The following is a 6,989-nucleotide window of genomic DNA, read 5'->3' on the forward strand; positions in this document are numbered from 1 at the left end:
GACAGCCTGCCCGGCCTCGGGAAGAATTGCATTGCCAGGGCCTGGGCATTTCCATATTTAAATTGGGCAGCAGCGTATGATTAATTAAGAAGGAAAAAGGCAAAAAGGAAGAAAAGCCGTGGGGGTGGGGAGCCGGACATTCTGGGCAGCTCCGTGTGCCAGGGTGCCCGCGGCAGCTTAACTCCTCCCGTGCCAGGCCCAGGCCCGGTGGGACTGGCTGCAGCAGGCGGCCTGGAGGGAATGCCGACCATGCCCCCTGCGCGCTCCCTGCCTTGGGGTGCACACCCTTGCCTGACTTTGCGTAGCGAGTGTCACCCCATTTTCAGAGGCTGCCCCAGGAACATTCTCTTCCTCATTTCCTTATTCAGAGCAACTCTGCATTGCTCAGGTCGCTGCCTTGGGCTGGTGCAAAGGAGAGAGACGTCCAAAGGCCCTCGGTGGGGGGCTGGACCAGGAAGAGCAGCAGCCATTCCCGCCAGGACAGACAGACTGGTCCTTTGACCTCCACGCCTTCACCCTCCCAACATGCAAGCTGCCCTAGAGGCCCTGCCGCCTGGGGAGGCACCAAGATCCCTCCACACTCACACAAGCCCCCCTGCCAAGGGCTGGCCTGTGGCCTTTCTGTCCCTGAGAGCAGCCTGCCTGTTCTGGGAAAGAGGCAAAAAAGCCCACCACCCTTCTGGAAAGAAACAAGGGCTGTGGTTAAGGGAGAGCCAGGGAAGTCTGTATTCCTAGAGGCAGGTGGCAGGCCCCATGGAGCCCTGGATTTAGGGTCTAGCCGTTACCAAGGGTCAGCCCTGCCCCTTGCCAGCTGTATGGCCTTAAGCAAGTTATCCAGCCTCTCTGGGCCTCAGTTTGCCCACCTGTAAAATAGGGATAATAGTGCCCACCCTGCCTACCCTGTGGGGTTGAAGTAGGAAAAGCAGTTCTTGGTTGAGCAGAGAACCTGCCTGAGCTCCCAGAACCTCCGTCCCGGCAGGACACAAAAGCTGGGGCCAGTAAAGCCTCCAGCAGGAATTTGCTCAGGCTTTTGCTCCAGCAACAAACCCCGAACAGTCCAAATCCATGTTGCAGGTGGATGAAGTTAAGGGCCTAGAGCGGGGACAGCATCCTGGATTATCCACTTGGGTCCAATCTAATGATATAAACCCTTAAAAATGGAGACCCTGGCCCAGCTGTGGTCAGCGAAAGAGAGATGTAATGTCTCTTCTTTTTGAAGATGGAGGAAGGGGCCATAAGCCAAGGAATGTGGGTGCCTCTAGAAGCTGGAAAAGCCCAAGAAAAAGATTCTCCCTGGGAGCCTCCAGAAGGAACCAGCTCTGCCAACACCTTGACTTCAGCCCCAGGAGTCATTTCAGACTTCCAGCCTCCACCACTGCACAGTAATGAACTTGCACCGTGCGAGCCACTAAATCAGGGAACTTTCTTATGGCAGCGAGAGGAAACTAATACACCACCTCCCCTTCTCCCCCACATGTCCAGATGCCCCTGAAGGAGACTGGGGGTGCAGCCTGCCTATGTCCTGACTCCACGCATGCTGCTCGTCTGCGGCGGGGAGGGCTGGGCGGGGGTTAGTACACCTCATTCCCACCCTCAGGAGGCTTCGGGCAAGGGACCAGTTGCTCTGCAGAGCACTCCTGTCCTAAGGGGGCTCAAACCTCACCTACCGGCTGCTGCTCTTCCTCCTCATTCCCCTCCCCCTCCTCCTCCGTCCTTCCCCTTCTCTTCCTGCTTCTCCACGCCACCATTTATTGAGCGTTGCCCAAGAGTGGGCGCCATGCTTAGCATGATCTTATTCCATTCCTAGCCTGGCAGGCTTCGTGACGGAGGCAGCCCAGACCCCGAAATCCTGTCCACAGTTCCATGGGTTGAGGGGTCATCTTCTGCTTCGTTATCGTAAACGTGTCCTTCTCACAATAGATCAGGCAGGACGTCCTTGGGCCAGTGCCTCTGCTCACGGGGCCCAGCGTCCTCAGCTGTAAAGGGGGCCGATGACAGACCCTCGCAGGGTGGCCGTGAAGGCAATCAGTCGGTGCTGCCTGTGCCCAGGCCGTCAGCTGCCGGAGGACTGGGTTTTCTCTAAAAAGAACAGCTAAGATGTCAGGCAGGGCTATCCCCTCAGTACTGCCCCTGCAAGGCCCTGGTCAAGGTGGAGTTTCAGAGACACCCCATAGAACCTACTGGAACCTAAGGGCCTTCACTCCCCTAGGAAATGTGCAGAATTGTGCGCACAGGTGTCCTCAAAGTGCTGCTTACAGCAGAGAGGGCCAGGAGTTACCCGTGTCCAGTAACAAGGGTTGTTAAAAAGCTGTAACCAATGGAATATTAGTCATTAAAAATCAACTGGCAGGATAGTATCTTCTGACTTAGGAAGGAGCGGTGATAAAATATTTAGTGAAACAAACAGAAGATAAAATGATACATTTTCTAATAAGAAGCTCAGATGCTGACTTCGTTTCGAGACAGCGAAGTCTGAAGATGGGCCAAGCGCTCCCACTGGCTATTTCTGAGTGCGGTTTCACAGGTGATCGAAAATATTTTTCTTCTGCGAGGATTTGAAATGTTCTAAAATTAGCGTGTAACATCAGGGCTGGGAAAGAGAGTCGATGCAGAAGAGGAGTCGTGCTCCTTTGAGGGAGCTGGCTGTGGGTCCCCTCGGGCCTTGGCCCCCCGCTCAGGTATGCACCAGGAGCTCAGCCAGCGTCGTGGGTTTGTGACCTATCTGCCACCAAGGGCCCACACTCAGGAATGCCCTGTGCTCAGAGGGGCCCACACTTAGCTTAATGCACTGTGGTCACCATCCTGAAATTCTGCATCACTTCGAATAAGGGCCCCACATTTTAATTCTGCACCGTGTTCTGCAAATTATGCAGCCAGTCCTGGCAAAGGAAGCCCAGGCCTCTGGATGCCTCGACTTTGCTCTCCAGTTTCCTGAGTGAGGCGGCCAGCCTTTTGTACTATGTTTGTTTAATATCCCACTCAGTGACTCCTCTTCTCCATCTCCTCGCTACATAGACTGTTAGCAAAAGTGGGTGTACCAGATGTGTATTTTCCCCGGTAAACCCAGGTGACTCCGACCCAGAGCCACTGCCATAGGCCTGTCCTACATCTGGTCCTAACAGTAAAGTTTCAGGGATACCTACAAGAAACACCACCAGAGAGGTGGTGAGCTGCTCATCACTGGAGGCATTCAACAAAGACTGCGTGGCCGCCAGCAGGAGCACTGTGTGGGAAACACCTTCTCTGGATGGGGAGTTAGCCCAGAGAACCTCACCCTGGTGTTAAAATTGCACAGGGCATCCAGCAGCTTCTCAAGGTACGGCCTGTGTCAGACCCACTTCTTGGTCCCCAGTGCTCAGCGCAGGGCTGTAGGTACCGCGGAGAGGCTCAGTGATGCTTTCTTTTAGGATAAGAAAAGAAACAAAGAGAGTGGGGAGAGGCAAGCAATTGAGAGCTGACATGAAGTGGAGGGAGTGGTCCCTGAGCAGCCCCGGAAGCAGGGGTCTGTGAGAGGGGCCACCAGCATGGTCTAGCTGGTTGGATACAGCTGTGAATGTTTATTGAGTGCCTACTGTGTACTAGTGTCATGCTAGGTGTGCACACGGGTATCCTCATCCTCCCCACAATTCCACTGGGTCAGAACTCGTACTGAACCCCATTTTATGCGCGAGGAAGCTGAGGATAGGGGAGACGAGGTCAGTCTCCGAGGGTCTCCATGCGGCACGAAACAGTGTTGGGGTTGGACACAGGCCGGCCTCTCTGCAGCCGGCCCTTCCGGGCGGCACAGACCCAGGTTTTCGTGCCTGGAGGTGGCTCTCCCGCCTGGGACAGGAAGAAAGTTCAAGTTCGCTTTCTGCATCCTGCCGCGGCTTTGCTGCACACCTCGCTTTGCGGGCACAGCCTGAGTGGGCTCGGAGGCTCCTCGGAGGATTTGGGGGCAGGGCAGTTCTGTTACCTGGTTTAAAGGGAGATTTTAACTTCAAATCAGCTCAGTTAAGCAGATGTGATCTGAAAGAGGCCAGCCAGCCCCCGTCGCCCGGAGCACTCAGTATGTGGAGGCCTCGACTTCCCGGAGATGTGGGGTAAATGGGGTGCAAACTGCCCTCCTCCCTGTTCTCCAGATCTCTGGGGCCTCCTCGTCAGAGATTGGGCTGGGACTAGGGTCACTAGGAGTCCTGCTTCCTTCTAACACTAAGTAGCTCATGTGTACAAGGGGCTGCAATGTGGGGGTCTACAGACTGGGTTCAACCCAGGGTATGTGATATTTTCAAATTTTGGACAGTCCATGCACAAATATGGATTTCCTTCTCCTAAAGAGTCTGAGCCTCTGGACCCTAGGCCTTTACCCTCTTGGCAGCAACTGGCACCAGGGCCTGGGGCCTCTGTTCCCTCAGTCCTTAAAAATACCCCACGGTGCCCCACCCGGCCTGCCTGAACCCTGTGGGCTGCCCCTTTGCGGCTGCTGCTGGGATGTCCAGGGTACTGAGGATGGTGACCTGCCCAACCCCAGCTGGCCTGCACCTTCTCACTCCTGCAGGAGCACTCTACCCACTCCCCCTGCAGCCTGTCATGGAGGACCTTGGGCTCCGGGAGCCCTGTATATGGAGATGAGCTTAGCTAGCAATGGTCTCTAGCAGGTTGGGGACCTGGCCACTACCTAGAGCAAGGCCACCCAGACAGTCCCTGCTATGGCTGGGGAGCATTCGGTCAAACTCCAGGCCCAGACCCAGGGCAGAAGTCTGAAATTTTCAAGGCTCTGTTTCCCTACCCGGCAGGTGCCCCCCCAGGGATCAGGACAGTCACAGGCCTGTGTGACTCAAAAGGACAAAGGTGTGGAGGAATGAGCTAGAGGGGCTGCTGGACCTGGGCTTGTGGGCAAAGGCGAGGGGGCGGAGGAGACACCAGGGACAAGGTCCCACAGGGCCCAGACTCCCTCTCTTCCACAGGCCCTGACCACAGCTGCCATATCATGTACCCGGGACCTGCCACGGGGCCTTGGCGCTTTGGTGACCCTGGCACAGCTGCCCCAGGCAGAGCCGATAGGGAGGTTGTGGCTGGGGGTCCTGCTCAGGAGGGGGCCCAGGAGGGGGCCGGGCAGCTGCTCAGGCAAGTGGGGTGAATCGGGAGCAGCGTCCACCCAGAGCCCCAGGACCCACTCCTGTTGCAGGGGCTGCCTCTCCCTGAACTGTTGGGGGTCCCTGTTCTTGGCAGGCCCTAATCTGAGTGTGGAGCCCCTGGCAGGCCCCCGCCTGAGAGAGTTAACACCTGAGAGGCAGGCGGAGTGGACTCCCCCCTTCTTCCCTCAGCTGAGGTGGGAGCACGCAAGAAAGCAGCAGCGAGAAGAAAGCCAGAGAGGTCTTCTTTCCCCTTTAAGAGCCCGGATGGCCGCCGCCCAGACCCAGCAGTCCGGGGAAGGGAACATGTCGGGAAAGATTCCCCTCCGAACTTCCCGAGGCTTTGTTCGGGAGGAGGCCGGGGAGGGCACCCTTCGTGGGGCGTTGGAGGGCCCTGGCTCAGCGATGCGCTCTATGGCGGCCACGGCGGCGGCGGCGGCGCCCCCTCCCGGCCGGAGTCCCGGGCCCTGGCCCCGGGCCGCCCCCGCTCCGTCCCAGGATCCCCGACCCCGAAACCCCCGGCCGCGCACTCGGACAGAGCCGGCCACGGCGCGCCTCGGGGGGCGGGGGTTCGAGAGCGGGCGCGCTTACCAGGTCTTCCCGGAGAGCCCCCGCGGTCAAGTTCACGTCCGGCCCCTGGACTGTCCGAGGTCCCGGCGCGGCCAGGCGGAACGAGTCCGCGACAGGCGGCGCCCGGGGCCAACGCCGCGCCCGGCCTTTGGGGCGCCGCTGTCACCCTGGCCTTACGACCCCAACTTTCCGCCCAGCCGCGGAGCTGGAAGTTTCCGGGCTTCTCGGGCGCTGGGCTCGGTTTCAGCAGCGACGTCTGAGCTTGGCAACAAAGAGGGAAAGCAGGCCCGGAGAGGGGAGGAAAGAAAGAAATACTGTGGAGAGGGGGCTGGCTACTTAGAAATCCCACAACCTGAAATTCTGCCCAGAAGCTGTTTGGGGTTGTTTTTTTCTGAAGGGGTAAACAACCACCACTCAGCTCTGGAGGGGGCTCCTTTACCCTCGCTCTGGTCCTGGTGCTCAGGGACCCTGCTCGGGCACCTGTGTGTTCTGTAACCCGCCCCAAAGTGCCTTGGGCAAATCTGGGAAGAGGAAGGCACAGGGAAGGACAGGCCCAATACCCTTTCTGAAAGGGAGTGACACTAAGACCGAGTCCTCAGGGCAGCAGCCCCCTGCCCCCGGGCTCTGTCTCATCTTGTCCCCTCAGCAAAGTGTTCGGGTCAGCCACCATGTGTTTCTGTCCTGAGACTGGAGGGACAGCTGGGCCCCATGGTGTCCAGGAGAGGCCTGGGGGAGGACGACCTGCTCCCAGTCCGCATTTGCAGTGAGTGCAGGACCCTGTTCTAGTGCAAGGCCTTGACCCAACCTGGAAGCTCCACCCTCTCTTCTCAGGAGCTTCCTGGCTGCCTCCCTCCGTTTTCTGCCCTCTTGGGCTGCTTGGGTGGGAACTGTCCCAGGCAGGGTCCTGGGGACATATCTGGGCTGGGGGAGGCAGCTGAGTGGCCCCAGGAACCTGCGCTCTGGCCAAGCCCACTCCCTTCAGGGGCTCTGTGAGCACTGGGACAGGAGCTGAGGGGCACAGAGCAGCCAGCTGCCAATCAGCCTTGGGATGTCCCTGCTCCTGCCCTGTTTACCCATTTGTCTGTCCATCCCTCCTTGCAAGACATGCTTATGGAGAAAGTATTCTGTCCCAGACCCGCTACTCCAGAGTGCTATGAAAAGCAGGGAGAAGTTGGGTGGATTGTTTGTTTGTTTGTTAAAGAAAAATGAGCAAAGGGGCTGTAGAGAGCAACGGGAGGAATATGTTGTCTGTGGTCCTGCAAAAGTGAATGGGGCCTCACAGGGCTGGAGCCTCTCTCTTAAGTG

At 58.0% G+C, this 6,989-nt stretch overlaps 1 pseudogene; it reads left to right on the forward strand.

Moving 5' to 3' along the window:
• Window positions 1-5,420: 5,420 nt before the first annotated feature.
• Window positions 5,421-6,220, forward strand: LOC148108619 (uncharacterized; annotated as a pseudogene).
• The last annotated feature ends 769 nt before the right edge of the window (window positions 6,221-6,989 follow it).

Source organism: Ursus americanus, chromosome 17 (genome assembly GCF_024610735.1).
Source record: "Ursus americanus isolate L20-20 chromosome 17, mUrsAme1.1.p, whole genome shotgun sequence".
In the NCBI taxonomy this organism is placed as follows: domain Eukaryota; kingdom Metazoa; phylum Chordata; class Mammalia; order Carnivora; family Ursidae; genus Ursus; species Ursus americanus.